The sequence below is a fragment of the Moschus berezovskii genome, chromosome 4 (assembly GCF_049115385.1).
Source record: "Moschus berezovskii isolate FMDL1 chromosome 4, NW_MosBer_1.0, whole genome shotgun sequence".
Lineage (NCBI taxonomy): Eukaryota > Metazoa > Chordata > Mammalia > Artiodactyla > Moschidae > Moschus > Moschus berezovskii.
Window position 1 is genome coordinate 28,997,823 of NC_142463.1, and position 24,248 is coordinate 29,022,070.

At 46.1% G+C, this 24,248-nt stretch overlaps 1 protein-coding gene across 1 annotated transcript in view; it reads left to right on the forward strand.

Annotated features, from left to right (window-relative positions):
* Window positions 1–14,721, forward strand: part of TCEANC2 (transcription elongation factor A N-terminal and central domain containing 2) — a 67,061-nt gene extending 52,340 nt beyond the window's left edge. Inside the window, exons 6-8 of the mRNA XM_088835325.1 lie at window positions 6,011–6,099; window positions 6,663–6,866; window positions 7,300–14,721. The gene's annotated coding sequence lies outside the window, so the exon portion shown is untranslated. The remainder of the gene's footprint in view (window positions 1–6,010; window positions 6,100–6,662; window positions 6,867–7,299) is intronic.
* The last annotated feature ends 9,527 nt before the right edge of the window (window positions 14,722–24,248 follow it).

Consider the following 24,248-nt stretch of genomic DNA (forward strand, 5'->3'; position numbering starts at 1 on the left):
GCACCCATTCCATGGTGCCTTCTGGATACGTAGCAGGAGCTACAGATGAGACCCTGAGGCTTACCAAGCAGAAGTATCTTGTTCAGTTTCCGACCATTAGTAACTCTGGGAGATTGAATAATAATTGCTCAACATTGTGCTGGACATTTTTAAAAATACCCAATTAAAGATGAGAAAAGTAAGGCTCACAGTAGTTTCATAACTTACTTAAGGTCACACGGATAGTGAATAGCAGATCTAAGACTCAAAACTCAGGTGATTTGCCTATATATATAGCTTCCCTGGTTGATTTCATCCACTCTCATGGTTTCAAGAATCTTTTACATGCTGATGGCAATTCCAGTTTGTATCTTCAGCCTATCCCTGCCTCCCAAGTGTCAACCCCTAGATTTCCAGGATCAAGATTGAAGGGTCTTTTGAGCATCAAGTGAAGGTATTTGGACTGATGCCATGCAGGAACTGGTTAGTATTTTGGATAAGTGGCTGTATAGAAGAGAAGCTGGAGCAGGGAGAGAGACCGGAAGTAGGAAGCTTCATTTATAAACAGCCAAAGGGTTCTGCTAACTTAGGAGCCCAGAGTAAGTTGAAGACAAATCACTCTATGGCTGAAAGACTTTGGTGGTGATAGTTGGAGAGTAAAATGATTGCAGAGATGTGCTTTGGAGATTTGGAAAGCAGGCTGTGTTATTTGTGGCTGTTTTCTCCTTGATGCATGTACAGAATTTCCATGAACACTAATGGAGCCATTCTGAGTGCTTGCCGAAGGGAAGGAAGCTTGCCGACATCCATCCAAGCTTGCCCACTCACTAAGAAGCACCTCTGAGCTCCAGCCTCTTAAAAATGAAAGGGTCAGGTCGTGAAATGGGGTGAGAGAAGTTCCTGGGACCTCTGGGTTGCCCGTAAGTCTAGGCATGAATATGTCTTCTAAGTGTGTTCAGTTGCTAGAGAAAATTTGGGTGAGTAAATTCTCTTAGAAACTGCTCCAGCAGCTTATTGATCCTTTTCTTGTGGTTGTTAAGTTGGAGGTCCTGGTCTTTAGAGTAGGGAGCTTGTCTGTTCTTTCACTCAATAAACAAATGTTGCCCAGCTCCTCTGTTCCAGGGACTAGACTGGCACTGGGGAAACTGCAGTAACGGAGATACAGTTTCTACTTTTCAGGAATTCTTAGTTTGGTGGAGAGATAAACACATAGGAAGAGAATTACAGTGTGGCATATTAAGTGCTTACTGTAGATATTTATTTACAATGTGGAGAAAGTGGTGGTCAACACCATTCTAAGGGAAAGGAAGTCTTCACACAGAGTTCTTAACAGAGGGGTCCGTATGTGTGCAAAAGCACAGAGGTATAAAGCGCATGGTTTATTTCAGTAAAGGCAAATAAAATGGGTGGTAGAAGCTTAAGGGTCTTAGGAATGGAGAGAAATTGGGCAAAAAAGGTAGATAGGGCCCTGGAAGCCTTGTGAAGGAGTTTGGACTTTGGCCTTCAGATCATGGGAAGGCATGAGAAGTTTCTGAGGAAGGGAGAGACCTAATAAGATGTGTGTTTTAAAAAGATAAAGATGTTTCTGTATAAACAGATATGTAAAAAAAAAAACGTAATGATTTAAAACAACAACAACAACAATTGAAGGCAAAGGAAAGAAACACTAGAGATTCAGTAAATTAGAGATTTTTTTTTTTTGACAAATGAAGTTTAGAGTTGATGATACACTCTAATGATATCTGAGAGTCCCAAGTTTGAAAAATGGCAGGAAGCTCAGATAATTCATTTACCGTGTTCAGTAGTGAAGGAACAGGCAGCTGGCCTTTTTTCATTTATAGAATATCAGGTTTTTAAACTTGTGCCTGACAGCCTTGGTTTTCTCTTACTACAGCCTCAGGCCTCAGAGCCTCACTCTGAGATTTGTAATGTGTTTTGGACGCGTTTATCACAGCCAGATAGGCTGAGGGCTCAGTTTGTTACCGGCCATTATTGCTATCAAAGGGAGTCCATCCAGAAAACAAGGCTTTAGAGCTTCGATTAGTTTGGTGACTCTGCCTCGGTTTCAGATGAGAGATGATTTGATTGGATGACTTTGTATTTTCTTTTTAAATCAACCAAAATGATACAATTGCTGTCAGGAATAGGCACCCATAAGTTAAGGAGGTTGGTTTCAAGATCCCAGATGACCAGCATGTCCAATCAAATGCTACTTTTTCATCTTGTTAAAATCTTTGATTTAGGGAATTGCCTGGCAGTCCAGTGGTTAGGACTCATCACTTCCACTGCTGAAGGCTCAGGTTCGAGCCCTGGTTGGGGAACTAAGATCCTGCAAGTCGGGCAGCATGGCCGAAAAAAAAAAGAAACCTTTGATTCAGTGCATACTTTTGAGTTCTCATGTGCCAAGTCTGAGGATCACAGGGATAACTAAGATAGAGCAACCATTTTTTAAAAAGCAAACACTTACAAATTACAGGAATTCAAAGAAGAGGAAATAAGCCAATAAACATACTAGAAAATGCTCAACCTCACACTGGTAATCAGGTAATGGCAAAGATTAATGCCATCCTTAAAGACCTAAACATTGCAGGAATAGTGTTCCCTTTATCTCTCTATTTAATTCACTGGTCTGTCCCCTACAAAAATCAGATGTACCTTGGAAGGTGACAGTGAATCACAGCAACATCAGCCAAGTGGTAGTTCTAATGGCGGATGTGGTATCTTTCCTGGAGTACATTAATAGGTTCTCTAGTACATAGTATGTAGCCTCTGATGTAGTGAATGTTTTTCTTTTCTTTCCATATCAGAAAGAAATCTCAGACTTCATAATCACTTGGAACAGACAAAAGTATACATTTACAGTCTTGCTCCAGGGCTGTTAACTCTCATGCTGTCTTGAAACAATCTAGTCTTGAAAGACCTGTACCAATTAGGTATCTTGCAGAATATCACACATATTTGTTGTACTAAACCCATCAGCTAATTGAAACAGATGAGCAAGAAACAGCAAGGATACTGGAAACATTAGTGAGACATACACATTGCAGAGAATGGAAGAAAACATTACCAAGATTCAGGAGCCTGATGTTGTTGTTGCTGAGTTGTGTCCGACTCTGCGACATCCATGGTCTGCAGCACACCGGGCTTCTCTGTCCTTCAGCATCTCCCGGTGCTTGCTCAAATTCACATCTGTTGAGTTGGTGATCCTATCTAACCATCTCATCCTCTGCCGCCCTCTTCTGTTATTGCCCTCAATCTTTCCTAGTATCGGGATCTTTTCGAGTGAGAGCTCTTCACATCAGGTGGCCAAAGTATTGGAGCTTCAGTTTCAGCATGAGTCCTTCCAATGAATGTTTAGGGTTGATTTCCTTTAGGATGGACTGGTTTGATCTCCTTGCCAGAGTCCAAGGGACTCTCAAGAGTCTTCTCCAGAACCACAGTTTGAAAGCATCAATTCTTCAATGCTTAATGGTCCAACTTTCACATCCATACATGACTACTGGAAAAATCATAGCTTTGACTAGATGGACCCTTGTTGGTAAAATGATGTCTCTACTATTTAGTATGTTGTCTAGATTTGTCATAGGTTTTATTCCAAGGAGCAAGCATCTTTTAATTTCGTGGCTGCAGTCACCATCCACAGTGACTTTGGAGCCCAAGAAAGTAAAATCTGCCACTATTTCCACTTTTTCCCCTTCTATTTGCCATGAAGTGATAGGACCAGATGCTATGATCTTAGTTTTTTGAATGTTTAGTTTTAAGCCAGCTGTTTCACTGTCCTCTTTGACCCACATCAAGAGACTCTTTAGTTCCTCTTCACTTTCTCCCATTAAAGTGGTATCATCTGCATATCTGACATATCAGTGAAATTTTTAGGGGCCAGTCATCGGGGATTTGACAGACATATTCCCTCCAAAGTAAAAGACAAAAGTGTTGCATCTACTCCTCCATTATGAAGGAAGCACAATGCCTCTTTGGTTTTGGAGGCAGCTTATTCCATACCTAGGAATACATACTGTTTCCTCCCATATATCCTCCCATATATGAGATAACACAGAGGCTGCCTGTTTGGGTTTTTTTTTTTAATATATGTAATTTTATTGTTTTTTGGCTGTGTTGGGTCTTCACTGCTGCACAGGCTTTTCTCTAGTTGCAGGGAGTGGGAGCTACTCTCTAGCTGTGGTGCATGAACTTCTCATTAAAGTGACTTCTTTTGTTCTAGGGTTCTAGGGCACATGGACTCAATAGTTGTGGCCCCTGGGCTCTAGAGCACAGACTTAATAGCTGCAGCTCATGGGTTTACTTGCTTCACAGCATGTGAGATCCTCCCAGACCAGGGATCCAACCCAAGTCTCCTGCACTGATAGGCAGATTTTTCACCTGAGCCAGGGAAGCCCCCAAGGCTGCCTGTTTAGGTCGGGACCCAGAGTTTAGATCGGGACTCAGCATCAGATCCAGGCTGTAAGATAAGTACTTTGATGTGTGAACCATATGATCTGGCAGAACCCATGGTACCTGAGGCAGCTGTAGTGGGAAAAGATGCCTGTGGAGTTTATGACAAGGCCTAGTAGGAGAATCACCATCTAGACCCCTGGGGTTCTGGAGCAGGGCCATGTCATCTCTAGCCAAGAATGACACAGTTTTCAAACTACAGCTCCTGATTTGCTACCAGGTTAGATCGTCTGACTGTGCATCATCAAGTTGACCACACAGCCAGAGCTGCTTATTGTGAGCTGGATTCTGTCAGATCCACCAAGTCGGAAGGTCAGACAAGGCCTGCAGTAATTCATCATGAGACAGATGTGGTACAGCTGGGATTGGTCATAGGACCACAGGGCAGAAGGCAGCTGCATGAACAGGTGGCCCAGACACCTTGTCATCCCCCACCTTTGCACCAGTGTCTCTTCCTCTGCTCACGTGCGGCTGCCTGGAGAGCTCCTTATATCCAACTGAAGGAGGAAAAAAAGCCAGAATTTGTTTATGAGTGGGTAGGCTCAGTACGTGCGAGCAAGCCAAAAATAGACTGTTGCTGCACTGCAGCCCTCACATAGGGGTGTCCTTGAAAGACAATAGAGGAGAAAATAATTCCAGTGGGCAGGACTTAGAATAGCACACATAGTCATCCACTCTGTGGAAAGAAAAGGGGCCCAAGGATGGAGTATTACTGGATCTCATGGGCAGCAGTGCATGGTTTGGCTGCTTGGTTGGGGGTCTGGAAGGATAAGATTAGAAAACCAGGGACAAGGAGACCTGGGCTAGAGGCGTATGGATGGACCTATGGAAGTGGGCACCAAGTGTGAAGGTCATTGAATTCTGTGTTAACACCAACCAGACAGCGGGAGAAGCATTAAACAACCATGTATATGCAGTCAGCCTATAAGACCATCCCAGAGTTGGCAACAGGGGTGTCAATAAACACTAAGCATGATGGCATGGAGAGAGGGAATGTATGGGTCCATTAGCATGGGTTCCCACTCACCAAGGCTCATCTAGCTATTGCTGATGCTAAGTGTTTAAGCTACCAGTAACAAAACCCCACTTTCAATCTTAGATATGTCTCCTTCCTTGAGAAAAATAGCCACATGACAACTTGATTATGTTAAACCCCTTCTACCCTGGAAAGAGCTGCGATTCATCCTTCCTGAAATAGACATATATCCTAGGTATCTCTTTGTAGGGCTTCGTCCTGCACAATTCTGCAAGGATTACAGGGTGTTTAAGCTACTGGTGTGGGATCCAGCATGACCCTACGTCAGTAGGCACATGGCCATGGAGGCAACTCCTCCCTCCACATTCTGCTCTGTCCTTAAGCTGCCAGTTTGGAACTGTCTGTAGAAGGCACAACTGAGCCACCAGCTCAAAAACAATACTCTGTGAGGACAGGATGCCATCCTCCTAGAAGCAGTATATCAAAGACCATTACACAGCACTTTGTCTCCAGCAGGGAGAATAAATACATGGGTCCAGGAACCTAGGATGAAAGCAGGAGTGGTCTCACACTTACCATCACTCCCAACTCTGGCATCTGCAGGATTGGAGGTCTGGTTCCCAAAGAGGCAACTCTTCAGCTGGGGAAACATCAAGATGACTATTGAACTTTTCACCATGTCTGACACCCAGGTACTTTGAGATCTTGGTTTCCAGGGACCAGCAGGCAAGAAGCAGAGTCACCATTCTTTCAGCATAATTAACCCTGATCATCGGGAAGTGGTAAGGCTGCTGTTAAGCACTGGAGAGCAGGGAGGTATATCTTCCATACCCAGCTAATCCATTTGGAAATCCCTTGGCATTCCCTTGGCCGATTGTTTAGTTGCTCAGTCGTGTCCAATTCTTTTTGTGAGCCCATAGACTGTAGCCCACCAGGCTTCTCTGTCCATGGGATTTCCCAGGCAAAAATACTGGAGTGGGTGGCCATTTCCTTCTCTAGGGGATCCTTTCCCAATACTTACAGTAAATAGACAGTGCACGAGCCATGGCCTGAGAAGGATCAAGTGACCACAGGCTGTCAAGCCGGAGGGTAAGATCATGCCACCACGTAGGTCACTGAGCCCAGAAGAGGTGCTAGTTGAGGATAAGGGGAATCTAGACCAGGTGACAGAAGAGGAAGATGAGTATCAACTGCAGACGAGTCACCGTGGTGAGGGTGGCAGTTTGTCTCACTAACTTTTCTCTGTTTCCCCCAGGAAAAGAGGCCCACCAAACTCCTGGAAGAGATGCTCCCAGAACTTAAATGAAGAAGTGGGGCTGGATGGCACAAAGTGTGGGCTCTAGAGGATGCTGTCCTGTGTTGAACAGACCTTATCCCTATGACTGACACCCCCATTGCCCCTCAGTTAGCAACCCCTTGCTGGGAATTCCCTCGGCTGAGGAGAGTTACCTCCCCCCAGGTCAGACCCTTCCCCTAGGGCAGGTTGATTCAAGGTTATAAAGGCTTATTTCCACTGTCCCAATTCAGCACAACTCTGAAGGACCGGAGCTTCACAGCTCTGTGGCACCAACTGAGGACTTACTCCTGCATGCCCCAGCTGATCTCTGCCCAATCTTACCCATTTCCCTCCCTCCACCCAAGAGCAACCCCTGATCAACTTCCTGTGTGCTCATATCCATCTCAGACTCTCCCCAGACCCTACTCAAAAGTGATGGGAGTCAAACGCCACCTCCTGAAGGAGGGTGCAGTATCTACATATATTATTTGGAATTTTTCCTAAGGGAGACATGCCCAATCACCCCTAGTTATTATTTATTTTATTGGAGTATGGACTCATATTTATTTTACATTTTGGGTTATAATCCAATCTGTTTTTTTTTTTTTTTTCACAGTGAATAATAGCAATCCATGTATAAGGCAGAAAACACAAGCAACCATTCTGGGTGAAAAACAAGCTCTGTGACTAGTGAGATTTCCTCCTCCAAAGCACTTCACGACTACCTTTGAGTTGGATAGTCATTGGCTTGTTGCTGTTCAACTAACAACTTTAGACAAGCTAGTTCAACTTTCCATGACTTGATTTTTGCATCTACATAATGTTTGATGAGATGGAGTCAGAGGTCAAGAAAAAGATGATTTTGTATGTTTATAGATGCACAGGTATTCTGTTACCTATTAGTAGGCCTGAAGTTCTTAATGGCAAGTGTATCTTCTCTTATTTATGTTGGAAAATGAACCGAGCTAATAGCCTTTGAGAACATTGTATAAACATAATTAATATTTATATCCTCTATCATAATGCCATACAGTTCTCCTTCCCAGCTCTTTTAAGTGGGATTTGGTTTTCCTCTTCTTCCTCATCTTTCTCTCCAGTGGCTGAAATCCACCCAAGCCCTGGCATCCAAGGCCCTGCCCTACAGGCGTCTGCTGGCCACTTTGGCCTCATGCTTTGCCTCTCATCTACCTGTAACTGTGGCCGCACTGATCTCCTTGTCACCCAACAGAATTGCTTCCTGTCCACTTCCCTCCTCTAGCCAGGCCCTGTTATGGGTCACCAAGATGAACCGGTTAGGGGCTCACAGTCCAATGGAAGGACTGGATCACTGATCCATAGCAGTCTGACGTGCCAGAGTGATGCGTGGAAGACTGTGGGAGTATCGTGGAGTGGGGGCCAACTCTGCCTATTGAGTGTCTCAGTCTGGAGACAATCAGTAAGGCTTTGCAAAGATGCTAATATTGGAACTGGACCTTTTTTTTTTGCCCTTGCCACACAGCTTTCAGAATCTCAGTTCTCTGATTAGGGATTGAACCCACACCCTTGGGAGTGAAAGTGCAGAGTTCTAACTGCTGGACTGCCAGGGAATTCCCTGGAGTTGGGCTTTGATGGATGTATAGGAGTTTACCAGGAAGTGAATGGGGTAAGTGATATTCTAGGTACAAGGAAAGGTAGTGCAAGCCAGAGAAATGTCAGAGAATAGGGAACAATAATAAGTGTCATGTGGTGGTGGTGTTTCAGTTCACGGTTCAGTTCAGTCGCTCAGTCATGTCCTGAGCACATTCATGTGTCTTTGCGACCACATGAATCACAGCACGCCAGGCCTCCCTGTCCATCACCAACTCCCAGAGTTCACTCAAACTCAGTCGCTGTCATATCTGACTCTTTTGTGACTCCATGGACTGTAGCCCTCTATCCATGGAATTTCTCAGGCAAAAACAGTGGAGTGGATTGATACTCCCTTCTGCTGGGGATCATCCTGACCCAGGGATCAAACTCGAATCTTCTGCATTGGCAGGCGGATTCTTTACCACTGAGCTACCAGGGAAGCTCAAGTGTCTTGTGGCAGGAGGCAAAGTGCATGAAGAGGAAGAATGCCTGGAGTGAGACTGGAGAATGAGGTAGGGGCCAGTCTATGAAGGGCCTGAATTCTGGGCTGGGAGTTTCTACTTGGAGAAGTTTAAAGGTTTTGAGATGAGGAAATACCCAAGTAAAGTTATAGGTACAGTAAGAGGGGCTTACTACTTGCATAACTGTGAATCAACAAATATGGAACACCTGGAGTGCATCGGACACTGTCTCCCCCTCCACCTTAATATGCGCTCCAGGGCAGGGACTGTGTCAGGTTCAAAATCTCTGTGTGCCAGAGTCCCAGCCCCTCCTGCCTGAGGCAGAGAGCAAGGCTCCCCGAGGAGGCACTAAATGCTGGATTGCTTCAGAGCCAGGAAATGAACGCATGGCCCCTGGGAGGGTCACTTCAGAGGTCAGCAGCCCACATGTCCATCGGGGACATGATTGGAGGCCAGCGCACTAGGGAAAGTGCCTATAGCATTGTACTTGAGCTGATCAAATATCAGGATTTTTAAAGGGTGTTATTTTGGAGAAGCTGTGTGGCAGAGGAGAATCAAAATATTAATAAAACCCCAGCCGTCATGGAGGGAGCTCCCGAGGTGTGTTAGACACTGTGCTAGGTAAACTACACTCTGGATCTTATTCACACTGTTACCCTCAAAGGGAACCCCGATCCTTACTTCTCTCCCAGCCCCAGTTGCCAGAGCCTCTTATCTGTCTCCTGGGAGCAGTCTTGTCCCTCTTGCAATGGATTCTCCACCCAGCAGCCAGTGTGACATCTAAAACTACTGCAGGTCATGCCACTCAAAACCCTCCTGTGGTTCCCCTCACACAGTCCTTCCACTGCTTACAGGGTCCCCCGTGTCCTGACCTCTGCCACCGGTAGGCTCCGTCTCATCTCCTACCCCGGCTCCAGGGCTCTGGTTTCTGTCCTCAGACTCACTGACAGTGAGTGGCCCTTCCTTGGGGGATTTGCTTCTGTTGTCCCCTCTGCCTGGCACACTCTGACCGGCCAGGGTGATTCACCTTCTCAACAAGGTCTCCCTTCACCCTCTCGTTAGGCCACTTTCTGACACATGAGGGCTTTTTTTCTGCATGGCACTTACCCTCATCTGAACTTACCTTAGTCACTTATTTATTTACTTGTGTTTTTGTTTTGCCTCCTATCAGAGTGCATGCTTCATGGGAGCACCTGCAACCTTGTCAGTTTTCTCTCCTCCGGGTCCCCAGTGCCTGGCCCAGGGCTTGGCCCCCAGCAGGGCTTCATATGTTTGTGCAAGGTAAACAGGACCTCCAGGCTGGCCCACGAGGGCCCATGAAGCCCAGCCATGGGTTCCTTGCTCCCTGGGAAGAGCGCCTCCCAAGCAGAACTGACAGATGGTGTGGAGCCCAGAGCCGAGGCGCCGCTTTTATTAGTGAGTTGCTTTAGCTGGGAATAAGATTAGCATAAATACCATCCCAGGCAAGTGGATAAGGCAAAGCTCTGTTAGTTACATCAGATTTTGTTTCCCTGCCACATCCAGAACAGTCCTTTTCCAGGGTGAGTACAATTCGTGGCTGAAGGTGCTGCTCAGAGAGGTCAAGTGGGGTGAGTGTGGGGGTCCACACAGAATCCTTCTCAGTCCCCTGTCCACACTGACCTCCAAAGTGACCGCTCATGCCTAAAATCCAACCCTACTGCATCTGGCAGAAAGTCTTTTACTGGTTCCCACTGTGTCCGGATGAAGGACAAACGCCTTACAATGATGAAGACGTGATGATGGGAGGTACCACATAATTCTCTCAAAATCCTCCCAATGGCCCTGCAAGGCGGGCCACTCTCACCGTCCTCATTTGTCAATTGAAAATCTGATGGCTCAGAGAGGTTCTGCGACTTGCTCAAGGTTATTCCACCAGCGAATGACAGAGACAGGCAGCAAGCCCAGGCCTGTGGACCAATGGTTTGACACACGTTCAAGGCCAGCCTCCTGCTCCAATGAGGCTGCCATGATCCTCCAGGTGCCCGGGTGTCAGCCTAAACTTTCTTAGCAAGAAGCCCAGTCAAAGGCAAGTATTTGCCCCCTGAAACTCCATGAAACTAGGTAAGAAGCACCCCTTGTTTTAGCCTTCTCCTTCTCAGCTCCATCAAGGTTTTCCTCTTTGCAGGAGGGAGTCATTTTCCACAAAGAAAGAGTTCATAATAACTATACTAATACGTATAATAACTATAAGGCTAAGAGTTATGGGGTGTTATACGCCAAGACTGTGCCAAGTATTTTATGTGCATTATCTCGCTTTTTGAAATTCTATTTATATATCTGAAAAGGAACCCTCTACACATGTTTAAAACAAAATAAGAGATTACAAAAAGGTATATGGTGAGCAGTAAGCCTTCCTCCCTCCTCTGCATCCCTGTCTCCCACTTCCCCTCCCAGAGGCTACCCTGTACCACCCAGTTCCTTGGCTGTCTCAGAGCCTGTGAATGACTATCTCATTTAATCCTCTCAACAGTCCTTGGAAGTAGATGTTATTATTGTTATATCCCATATCAGGAAACAAGTTCAGAGACAGGAAGTCACTTAATGTCACACAGCTTCAAGTGGCAGAGCTGGGATTTCTCCCCAGATGGACTGCCTCTAACCCTGCGCAACTTCAACCTCAGGCCTCTCTGCCTCCCCCAAGAAGAAAACTGAGCTGAGAACCGTCCACTGGGCAGTCAGCCAGATGGCCTCTCTGACAGGCTTTTGCCCCACTTATCGGTCTTGCAGGAAAGAATTCAGATTTGGACCTCAGTAAAATGACAAGTTACGGCCTGTCAGACCTTCGAGGTTATTGACTAGTGCTCGAGACCCCAAATGCCTCTAGCCTTCAGTTCTTGCTGGTTCCTGTCTCCTTGTACCTTCGTGCCCTTGGTTTGCCCTCTGGCTCTGACAAGCTGACAGTATAAAGAAGGTCACATGAGACACTGAAAGAACACAACTGTGCACCTGGAACCCCCAGGTTGTACTCAGCTCTGCCCCTGGCCCGTAGGGCTCGGGGGTGGGCGAGGGGGTAGGATCACCTCACCTTTCTGCACCTTGGTGTCTTTACTTGTAAGTTGAATAAAAGTGAAGTTGCTGAGTTGTACCCAACTCTTTGCTACCCCATGGACGTAGCCCTCCAGCCTCCTCCATCTGTGGGATTTTCCAGGCAAGAATACTGGAGTGGTTTGCCATTTCCTTCTCCAGGGCATCTTCCCAACCCAGGGATTAAACCCAGGTCTCCCACACTGCAGGCAGACTCTTTACTCTCTGAGCCGCCAGGGGAGCCCAAGATGAATAATTACATCTAACTTAAAAGGTTTGAGGACCTTCAAGTGAGGTGATAAAAGCCACATGGCAGTAGCAAGGCCTCATGCAAATGCTATTCCTTTTAATAACAATAAAAGTTGGAGGCAATCTGGTAGTTGCTAGAAGAAAACAGCTGGCTACTCTCACAACTGCTGTCTGTTCACTTCTTTCCATGGCTCCCACCAACCTGCATCTGTCAGATTTGCTACAATTTATGCAATCATTTTGTCTCGCCTTATTAGTCCTTGCCCAGGCCCTGAGAGGCAGAATGCAGCAGGAATGGTCACCTCCAGTATTTGTTGTTGCTGTTCAGTCGCTCAGTTGGTCTGACTCTTTGTGACCCCAGGGACTGCAGCATTCCAGGCTCCTCTGTCTTCCACTATCCCAGAGTTTGCTCAAATTCATGTCCATTGAGTCGGTGATGCTGTCTAAGTATCTCATCCTCTGTCACCCCCTTCTCCTTTTGCCTCAGCCTTTCTCAGCATCAGGGTGTTTTGCAAAGAATCAGCTCTTCACATCAGGTGGCCAAAGTATTGGTGTTTCAGTTTCAGCATGAGTCCTTCCAATGAATATTCAGGGTTGATTTCCTTTAGGATTGACTAGTTTGATCTCCTTGCTATCCAAGGGACTCTCAAGAGTCTTCTCCAGAACCACAATTCGAAAGCATCAATTCTTCAATGCTCAGCCTTCTTTATGCTCCAACTCTCACGTCAGTATATGACTACTGACAAAAACATAGCTTTGACTAGATGGACCTTTGTTGGCAAAATGATGTCTTTGCTTTTTAATATGCTGTCTGGGTTTGTCATAGCTTTCCTTTTCAAGGAGCAAGCGTCTTTTAATTTCATGACTGCAGTCACCGTCCGCAGTGGTTTTGGAGCCCAGGAAAAGAAAATATGTCACTACTTTCACTTTTTCCCCTTCTATTTGCCATGAAGTGATTGGGACCGAATGCCATGATCTTAGTTTTGGAAAACCAAGGTTCCAGGAGGCTCAGTGCCTTGCCCGAGGTCACAGAGTTAGTGAGAGGTGGGTCCTCATACCTGGCTGTGTCATTGCTCTGCCCTCTCGACAGGAGAGAGCCTGTGTTCCTTAGCTCGGCACCCGAGCTCATTGGGATCAGGCCCCAGCTTCCTATGTTCATCTCTCAGCACACCCCATTATCTACCAAGTGTATCGTCGTTCCTCAAAATGCAGTGACCATGCTTAGCTCCTTGTCTTTCACCCGATGCTCCCACTGCCAGACTCCCTGGTGGACTCCTGCCATCCTCAATTCCTCCTGTAGTCCCCGTGATAGGTGCCAGACACAGTCTATTTTCACTGTTGTCTTGACTGCTCTGTGGACCATTTTGCAGTGTGATCCTGGACCCCGACTCTGGAGCCAGACTGCTGCTGCTGCTGCTAAGTCGCTTCAGTCGTGTCCGACTCTGTGCGACCCCATAGATGGCAGCCCACCAGGCTCCGCCGTCCCTGGGATTCTCCAGGCAAGAACACTGGAGTGGGTTGCCATTCCCTTCTCCAATGCATGAAAGTGAAAAGTGAAAGTGAAGTCGCTCAGTCGTGTCCGACTCTTCACGACCCCATGGATTGAAGCCTCCCAGGCTCCTCCGTCCATGGGATTTTCCAGGCAAGAGTACTGGAGTGGGTTGCCATGGAGCCAGACTACCTGGGTTTAAATCCTGGCTCAGCCACCGACTAGCTGAGTGATGCTAGATGAGTTACTGAACATCTCTGTGCTGTATCTTCTCAACTGTCTCCTGAGGGTACCTTCTGGCACTGTTGTGAGGAATAAATAATACATGTAGAACAGTAAGCACAGGGCTGACACACAATTCACACTTAATATTAGTTCTCATTGTTATCATCCTTTATGGGTATTCAGTAATACCTACTTTTTCCCAGCCCCTGTGCTGAGCACACCAAGCTGACAGATGCAGTATCTGGCTGCAGAATCCAGGGGAGGAGAGACATGTAGACACTCCATGACAAAGCATTCACTCTGACCGAGTCGCGTTTGGCTTAAACCACCCTATGCCTGTGTTCAGGGGCTCCAAGGAGCAGACAGCGTTCTGTAGCCACTCCCTCCCAGCCGTGGGTGGCCGGGGCCCTGGTGCCCCACAGCCTGTGGACTGTCTAATCCACAGGGAACGGTTTTGTCGACTCCCTTTCTCTCCACGTTAACCCCGGAGACAGGAAAGACCAGCCGCAGTACAATTTATCTCCCAGGGGCTGCTTCCTCAGCTGAGATTTACGGCTGTGCTTGTCACTGTGACCCTGCAGGCTCAATTACAGATCTGCTTCTAGGCTAGACAGGGGGGGCAGGAACCTGCCTAGATTTGCCGAATGGCCCCAAGGGAGAGCCACCAGCCGTATCAAGTCTGGGACCTCAGAGAGCTTGGGGCTCACCCAGGTGCTCCGCTTGTCACCCGTGAAGAAACTGAGGCCAGAAATGGGGGGTTTACTCCAAACTGCACTTGGGAAAATGGGTCCAGTGTGAAGTGGCATGTAGCCACCTAAATACCATCAAGGGGGCTTATTTTACTGTACATGAGTGTATTGCTTCATTATTACTCAAATAGCTTTCTTTCTTTCTTTTTTAAATAACACGAGTTTAATTTGTATTGCTTCTTTTTACTTTTAAAAAAATATTTATTTACTTATTTGACCGCATTGAGTCTTAGTTGCGGCGTTCGGGTTTCTCTCTTGTTATGGTATGCAGGCACCAGAGCTTGAAGGCTCATTAGTTGCAGCGCTTGGGTTTAGTTGCAAGGTGGCATGTGGGATCTTAATTCCCTGACCAGGGATCGAACCCACATCCCCTGTATTGGAAGGTGGATTCTTAAGCCCTGGATCACCAGGGAAGTCTCTAGCTTTCTTTTTATATAATTGAAATATTTACTATGGAGCCATGCTTTGAAACATAAACCTAAAGCAAAACATCTCTGTGCTTCCATAAGCAAAGGCATCATCTGTCTACACATTAAGAATGTACTGGATGCAGCCGAAACACTGCTCAAGTTTAATGACCTGTGATTACAAAATGGAGTCCGATTTTTGCCCAAAGGATGACGATCCTGAGCCTCACTCTGCATACGTGGGAGTTTATATCTCTCAAAGGGTCCCCCAGGTGTTGCTAGGAATCCCCAAGAGTAGCCACAAGCCAGCCTGTTGATGGCAGTCACCATATTTACCTGTTCTTCCTCTCCAGCTTAGGATTCCATCTTCATCAGTATCCTCAACTAGTGACACCCTTGGGAGGAGTCCACTGCCGCCACTGTTCATGGTGCAGTCATGGGGACAGTGTCAGGCCTTAACAGTGCCCCACACTACCTTTGCTCTGGGTATAATAACCACTGGGACCAGGCCCTGGTTCAGGTTCCTTGACACCCAGTCCTATCGAATGCAAGGAGTGGACCCCCTTGTGGACTGAAAGCTTGTCAACTAAGAGTCCTGGGTCAGGCCACCTCCCCTCTGAACCTGAGGCCTCTCAACGGAGACATAGAGGTTATAACGTCCACTTGGAAGGCTTGTTGGGAGGATTACATGAGGTCTATAGACATGAAGGCTGGCACCTATCAGGCATTCAATAAACAGCAGTTACTGTTGTTATCGCTTCCCTGATAGCTCAGTTGGTAAAGAATCCACCCGCAATGGAGGAGAGCCTGGTTCAATTCCTGGGTTGGGAAGATCTACTGGAGAAGGGATAGGCTGCTCACTACAGTATTCCTGGGCTTCCCTTGAGGCTCAACTGGTAAAGAATCTACCTGCAATGTGGGAGACCTGGGTTTGATCCCTGGGTTGGGAAGATCCCCTGGAGAAGGGAAAGGCTACCCACTCCAGTATTCTGACCTGGAGAATTCCCTGGACTGTAGAGAGAGGGTGAGCTGCAAGGTCCCATCTGGTCAGCCCAGGCTCTGTTCAGGAAGCCACTGACCAGATCTGACTGACTGATGTGGCTGAGTCCCTTCCCTCTCAGGAATTTGAGTGGCCACTCCTGGAGAATCTGCAGTGACAACTATACATCCTCACTAGCTGCACCCTACCTCTGTGTCTCCGTTGAGGTGCCTCAGGTTCAGAGGGGAGGTGGCCTGACCCAGGCCTCCTAGTTGACAAGCTTTCAGTCCACAAGGGGGTCCACTCCTTGCACTCGATAGGACCGGGTGCAAAGAGTCAGACACGACTGAGCGACTTTCACTTTCACTGTTATTATTATTGCACTGTCTGTGGCTGGGTTTCCCCAGGAACGGTCCCTAAAATAAGGATTTGAGACAAGAGAGAGCACCTGCAGGCATGTTGGAAGGTGAGAAAAGAAAAGGAAAGAAGTGGAGGATGTTATCAAATGTTTCTTTAAAAATTTTTTTTAATTTATTTTTGGTTGTGTGGATCTTTGTTGCTGTGAAGGCTTTTCTCTAGTTGTGGCGAGTGGAGGCTACTCTCTAGTTGTGGTGAGCATGCTTCTTACGTGGTAGCTTCTCTTGTTGTGGAGCATGGGCTCTAAAGCTCTCGGGCTTCAGTAGCTGCAGCACACAGGCTCAGCAGTTGCAACTCCTGGACTCTAGAGCGCAGACGCAATAGCTGCGGCACATGGGCTTAGTTGCCCTGCAGCATGTGGGATCTTCCCGGATCAGGGATTGAACCCATGTCTCTTGCATTGGTAGGTGGATTCTTTACCACTGAGCCACCCAGGAAGGCCCTCAAATAAATTTCTGATAACCAAGGATTCCATCAAGGAATTCTGGATGATGACATAGAATGTGCCTCAAAGTTGTCCCAGTCAAGGGGTGAGGGAGCTGGAGAGTGTATCAGCCCCTCGTTGGCTGGGATCTGCTGTACTATGCTGTGTCCACATTGGTCTTGGTATGGCAGTTTGAAGCCCTAGAATGTCAGGGCATGAGGCGGTCAAGTGAATCCATGGTAGAGATGAGAAGCAGCCCTGGAGAAGAGAAGCCCTAGCCCGAGGTCACTCAGTGAAGCAGAGAGAAGCCAGATCCAAAGCCCTGGGTGTCTAGATCTCCTACCGTCTATGTGGGCATCTCCTCTGAGCTAGCAGGGAGTTGTGTATGTGTGTGTGTGGGGGGGTGTCCTGTGAGCCATCTGGATGCAAGGTCAGCCCTCCCTCCTTCTAACTTTCAGTGCTCCTGGGGTCTCTCAGCCTCTCCCAGATACCTTTCCTTTTCCCATCTGATGTGCCTGGGGCTTATGAAAAACCTCAGCTTCAGAGAAAGGAGAATAAAACTATTATGGAAACCTGGTTGAGCAGCCAGAAGCTTCTGGTTCTCCCTTCTCCACCTACATACTTCCGAGGGCCACTTATAGACAGGGGACCCCAGGGACTTCCCTGGCAGGCCAGTGGTTAAGAATTCGTCTTGCAATGCAGGGGATGTGGGTTTGCTCCCTGGTCAGGCAACTAAGATACCACATGCCGCGAAGCAACTAAACCCTCACCACCACAACTAGAGAGTCCTTGCCCAGCAACAGAGATTCCCCATGCCACAACCAAGACCCAGTGCAGCCAAGTATTTAAAAAAACAAAAAACAAGGGACCCATTAGTGTTCCCTGAGATAAGCCCTTCCCTATGCAGAGCCAAGGGACCTGTGAAGTGAGGAGGTCCTGGGGAGGCTCTGGGAGGTGGGGCTGTAGCTAGTGAGGTTGTATAGTAGTCATTGCAGATTCTCCAGGAGCATCCATTCAAATGCCTGAGAGGGAAGGGACTCAGTTAAGTCACACAGTCAGATCCTGACTTCCTGACCACAGCCCAGGATGAGCAGATGGGATCTTGCAGCTCACCCTCTCCGCTCCGAGCTCCTCTTCTGCAAGGCCTCTCGGAATTGTCCTGACTCTGCATCACTGCAAATCTGTCACTTGCCTTGGTCATCTGTGCTTTCCTCTTTCCCAGATAGAAGTCAAGGACATTGGTTCTTACCCAGAATAATGGCTGCAACATCGGCACTGCGGACCATTTTATCCCTGAAATCCTTTCCACTCGATTTTTTCAACATCACAGTCTTCTGGTTTCTCCTCTTAGGTCTCTCAGGCCTCTGTGGATTGTTTCATTCATTCAACGAGGATTTATGTCACTATTTGTTTGTGTCAGTCATTGCGCTTGGGCCTGGTTACTCAATGGTGAGCAAGATGATCCGAATGGGCAGCAACTGCCTTCCAGAACTCTCGGGGTCCTGCTCTGAGGACCACCTGCCACCTCCCTACTCCCTCTTCTCCCACCTGCCACCTCCCTACTCCCTCCTGATAATCTCAGCTACAAACTGATGACTGTCAAACCCCACTCTTCTGCCCAGACTTTTTCTTGAGCTCCAGATCCACATAGATACACATCTCTAACCCCTTCCTTGGAGGGCATTTGCATCTGATGCCACAAGCAACTCAAATTTGCAAGGTCCAAACCAAGCTCATGATCTTCTCCTGAAACTTCTCTTCCCCTGTAGCTTGTCTCAAGAGCAATGAACTAGGGAGACATTTTTCACTCCTGCCTCTAGCACTGACAACAATCTGCCTTCTAAATCAGTGCAGCCCTTCTGTCTTCTCTTGTCAGTGACCTATGCTTGCATCACTGACACAGCCTCCAAGCTATCTTCCTCATCCAGACTTGTCCCCTCCAAACAACTGCATGGACTGAGCTAGAGGGATCAAAAGTAAACCCAAACAGCCCAAAGGTTCATCAACAGATAAACAATTCGTGGTATGTACAGTTGGCTCTCTATATCCACAGGTCCTACATCTATGGATCCAGAATATTCAGGAATATATTGCAGAAAGTTCCAAAAAACAAAACTTGAATTTGGCAAGGGCTGGCAACAATTTACACGGTACTCACATTGTATTAACAACTATATACTTTGTATTAGATATTATAAGTAATCTAGAAATGATTTAAAGTGTACTGGAAGATGTGCCATTTTATACCATGTAAGGGACTTGAGCATCTGTGCATTCTGATATCCACAGGGGTCCTGGAACAGTCCCCATAGGCACCAACGGACAACTATACATACAGTGGGATTTATTCATCCATATGAAGGAATGAGGGCTCTCTGGTGGCTCAGGCAGTCAAAACATCTGTCAGCCAGGTGAGAAACCTGGGTTTGATCCCTGGGTTGGGCAGATGCCTTGGAGAAGGAAATGGCTACCCGCTCCAGTATGCTTGCCTGGAGAATCCACATGGACAGAGGAGCCGGGCAGGCTACTGTCCATGGGGTCACAAAGAGTTGGACACGACTGACTGACTTGGAGAATTTTGAGCATGACTTTACTAGCGTGTGAGATGAGTGCAATTGTGCGGTAGTTTGAGCATTCTTTGGCATTCCCTTTCTTTGGGATTGGAATGAAGACTGACCTTTTCCAGTCCTGTGGGCACTGCTGAGTTTTCCAAATTTGCTGGCATATTGAGTGCAGCACTTTTACAGCATCATCTTTCAAGATTTGAAATAGCTCAACTGGAATTCCATCACCACCACTAGCTTTGTTCGTAGTGATGCTTTCTAAGGCCCACTTGACTTCACATTTCAAGATGTCTGGCTCTAGGTCAGTGATCACGTTATCGTGACTATCTTGGTCGTGAAGATCTTTTTTGTACAGTTCTTCTGTGTATTCTTGCCATCTCTTCTTAATATCCTCTGCTTCTGTTAGGTCCATACCATTTCTGTCCTTTATCGAGCCCATCTTTGCATGAAATGTTCCCTTGGAATCTCTAATTTTCTTGAAGAGGTCTCTTGTTTTTCCTATTCTGTTGTTTTCCTCTATTTCTTTGCATTGATCACTGAGGAAGGGTTTCTTATCTCTCCTTGCTATTCTTTGGAACTCTGCATTCAGATGCTTATATCTTTCCTTTTCTCCTTTGCTTTTCACGTCTCTTCTTTTCACAGCTATTTGTAAGGCCTCCTCAGACAGCCATTTTGCTTTTTTGCATTTCTTTTCCATGGGGATAGTCTTGGTCCCTGTCTCCTGTACAATGTCATGAACCTCCGTCCAGAGTTCATCAGGCACTCTGTCTATCAGATCTAGTCCCTTAAATCTATTCCTCACTTCCACTGTATAATCATAAGGGATTAGATTTAGGTCATATCTGAATGGTCTAGTGGTTTTCCCTACTGTCTTCAATTTAAGTCTGAATTTGGCAATAAGGAGTTCATGATCTGAGCCACAGTCAGCTCCCGGACTTGTTTTTGCTAACTGTATAGAGCTTCTCCATCTTTTGCTGCAAAGAATATAATCAATCTGATTTTGGTGTTGACCATCTGGTGATGTCCATGTGTAGAGTCTTCTCTTGTGTTGTTGGAAGAGGGTGTTTGCTATGACCAGTGCGTTCTCTTGACAAAACTCTATTAGCCTTTGCCCTTCTTCGTTCCGTACTCCAAGGCCAAATTTGCCTATTACTCTAGGTGTTTCTTGACTTCCTACTTTTGCATTCCAGTCCCCTATAATGAAAAGGACATCTTTTTTGGGTGTTAGTTCTAAAAGGTCTTGTAGGTCTTCATAGAACCATTCAACTTCGGCTTCTTCAGCGTTACTGGTTGGGGCATAGGCCTGGATTACTGTAATATTGAATGGTTTGCCTTGGAAACGAACAGAAATCATTCTGTCATTTTAAAGATTGCATCCAAGTACTGAATTTCGGACTCTTTTGTTGACCATGATGGCTACTCCATTTCTTCTAAGGGATTCCTGCCCTCAGTAGTAGATATAATGGTCATCTGAGTTAAATTCTCCAAGCCAGGCTTCAGCAATATGTGAACCGTGAACTCCCAGATGTTCAAGCAGGTTTTAGAAAAGGCAGAGGCACCAGAGATCAAATTGCCAACATCTACTGGATCATGGAGAAAGCAAGAGAGTTCCAGAAGAGCATCTATTTCTCCTTCATTGACTATGCCAAAGCCTTTGACTGTGTGGATCACAATAAACTGTGGAAAATCCTGAAAGAGATGGGAATACCAGACCACCTGACCTGCCTCTTGAAAAACCTGTATGCAGGTCAGGAAGCAACAGTCAGAACTGTACATGGAACAACAGACTGGTTCCAAATAGGAAAAGGAGTACGTCAAGGCTGTATATTGTCACCTTGCTTATTTAACTTATATGCAGAGTACATCATGAGGAATGCTGGGCTGGAGGAAGCACAAGCTGGAATCAAGATTGCTGGGAGAAATATCAATAACCTCAGATATGCAGATGACACCACCCTTATGGCAGAAAGTGAAGAGGAACTCAAAGGCCTCTTGATGAAAGTAAAAGAGGAGAGTGAAAAGGTTGGCTTGAAGCTCAACAGTCAGAAAACAAAGATCATGGCATCTGGTCCCATCACTTCATGGGAAATAGATGGAAAAACAGTGGAAACAGTGTCAGACTTTATTTTTTTGGCCTCCAAAATCACTGCAGATGCTGATTGCAGCCATGAAATTAAAAGACGCTTATTCCTTGGAAGGAAAGTTATAACCAACCTTGATAATATATTTAAAAGCAGAGACATTACTTTGCCAACAAAGGTCCGTCTAGTCAAGGCTATGGTTTTTCCCGTGGTCATGTATGGATGTGAGAGTTGGACTGTGAAGAAAGCTGATCGCCGAAGAGTTGATGCTTTTGAACTGTGGTGTTGGAGAAGACTCTTGAGAGTCCCTTGTACTGCAAGGAGATCCAACCAGTCCATTCTAAGGGAGATCAATCCTGGGTGTTCATTGGAAGAACTGATGCTAAAGCTGAAACTGCAATACTTTGGCCACCTCATGCAGCGAGTTGACTCACTGGAAAAGACTCTGATGCTGGGAAAGATTGGGGGCGGGAGGAGAAGGGGACGACAGAGAATGAGATGGCTGGATGGCATCACCGACTCTGTGGACATGAGTTTGAGTGAACTCTGGGAGTTGGTGATGGACAGGGAGGCCTGGCGTGCTGTGATTCATGGGGTCGCGGAGAGTCGGACACGACTGAGCGACTGAACTGAACTGAACTGACTGACTTAGCACAGCACAGCAGGTAAAGGAAAGAAGTACTGACAGATGGCACAACACAGATGAACCTCAAAAATATTAAGTGAGGGGAAAGAAACCAGACATAGGAGGTTTCATGTTGTACGGTTCTATAAATGAAATGTCCAGAATAGATAAGTCCATGAAGACAGAATGCAGATTGATTGTTGCCAGAGGCTGAGAGGAGGAAGAATGGGAAGAAACTGCTCAATGGGTAAGGGATTTTACTTTGGAGTCATGAAAATGTTTTGGAATTGGTTGTTGGCTGAACAGCATTGTGAATGTACTTAATGCCACAAAATTGTTTGCTTTAAAATGGTTAATTTTATGTTATGTGAATTTCACCTCAGTAAATTATTTTTTAAAATACCTTCTTACACCCATTCGGATGGCTAATATCAGAAAAGCAAAATAACAAGTATTGGCAAGAACATAGATAAATTGGAACCTTGTGCATTGTCAGTGGGCGTGTAAAACAGCACAGCTGCTGTGGAAAACAATATGGTGGTTTCTCAAAAAATTGAAAATAGCATTACCTTATAACCCAGCGATTTTACATCTGGGCATATATCCAAAAGAATTGAAAGCAGGGTCTCCAAGAGATATTTGCACACCCATGTTCAAAGCAGCATGATTCACAATGGCCAAAAGGTAGAAGCAACCCACATGTTCATAGAAGGGTGAATAAATAAAGTGTGGCAGATACCGAATAATAGAATATTATTCAACCTTAAAGAAAGATGGAAATTCCACATATGCTACATGGATGAGCCCTGAGGACACTGATTAAAACAAGCAAACACTGTATGATTCAATGAGGTACTTAGAGTGGTCAAAACCATATAGACAAGAAGCAGAATGGTGTTTGCCAGGAGCTGGTGGGGAGGGGAGAATGGGGACGACTTGTTGAATGGGTGGAGTTTCAGATTTAAAAGATGAGAGAGGACAGTGGATGGTGGTGTTGGTTACACAACAGTGTGAATGTATTCATTTATTTATTATTTAATCCGAGTATAGTTGCTTTACAATGTTGTGTTAGTTTCTGCTATACAACAGTGTGAATCAGCTACATGTATATATTTCCCCCCATATTGAACCTCCTTCCTACCCTAACCCTCCATTCCATGCCTCTAGGTCATCAGCAAGCACAGAGCTGAGCTCCCTGTGTATATTTTAAAAAATACTTTATTTTTATAGATTTTTACAATTATTTATTTGGCTACATAAGGTCTTAGTTGTGGTATAAAAACTCTTAGTTGTGGCATGTGAGATCTAGTTCCCTGACCAGGAATCGAACCCTGGGACCCTGCACTGGGAGCACGGAATCTCAGCCACTGGACTACCACGGAAAGTCCACAACAATGTGAATGTATTTAATACCACTGAACTGCACACTTAAAAATGACTAAGACAGTAAGTTTTACGTTATATGTACTTTACCACAATAAAAAATTTTTTTAAGTAAATATGACTGTCAATATCTTTTCAATTCCCTATAAAGGCCCCATTGTTCTTAGGATTAAGCTCCAGCTCTACAGTCTGGTACCCAAGGCCATCTATGATCTGGCTCCCCACCCACTTCCCAGGCCTCATGTCCTGCTCCTCCCCACATACATTCTTTATTCCACACAGTAGTTATAGTTTATCACACCAGCCAACCATTATCTCTAATGCTCTGGGCCCCCTGCAAACACTACTGCTTCTGCCTGGACACTTTCTCCCACTTCTTTAGGCTCACACTTCATCCTTTAAACTATGTCGAGGGGTCTTTTCTCTAAGAAGCCTTTTTCCCCTCCCCCATCCCTGGTCCAGGGCCTCTGGGCTCCCCTCCGTCATATGATACTCATGTCACAGTACCATCCATTTATGTGTCTGTCTTCCCCTGCCCCCCAGACTTTATGCTGCAGGCAAATCTTTACGAGGTTCTATGTATCTCTGTGTGTGTGAGTTAGCAGAGAAGAAAGGAGGAATATTAGCGTGGAGATGACTGAGGTGATAAGCTCTCAGCCTAGGTATGTGAGTCAGACAAGAACACAGGAAGCAGAGATGAAGTCCAGTGTATACAGAGGAGGGAGTGGTTCTGCCCTGACACTGAGCCCTGGAAGCTTCTTGGAGGCATGGGCATTTGAGAAGGCAGAATTTCTACAGAGATGGAGGCCTTCAAGGATCATGGATAAAAACATGGAGATGGAACCTGCTAGGCATGGAC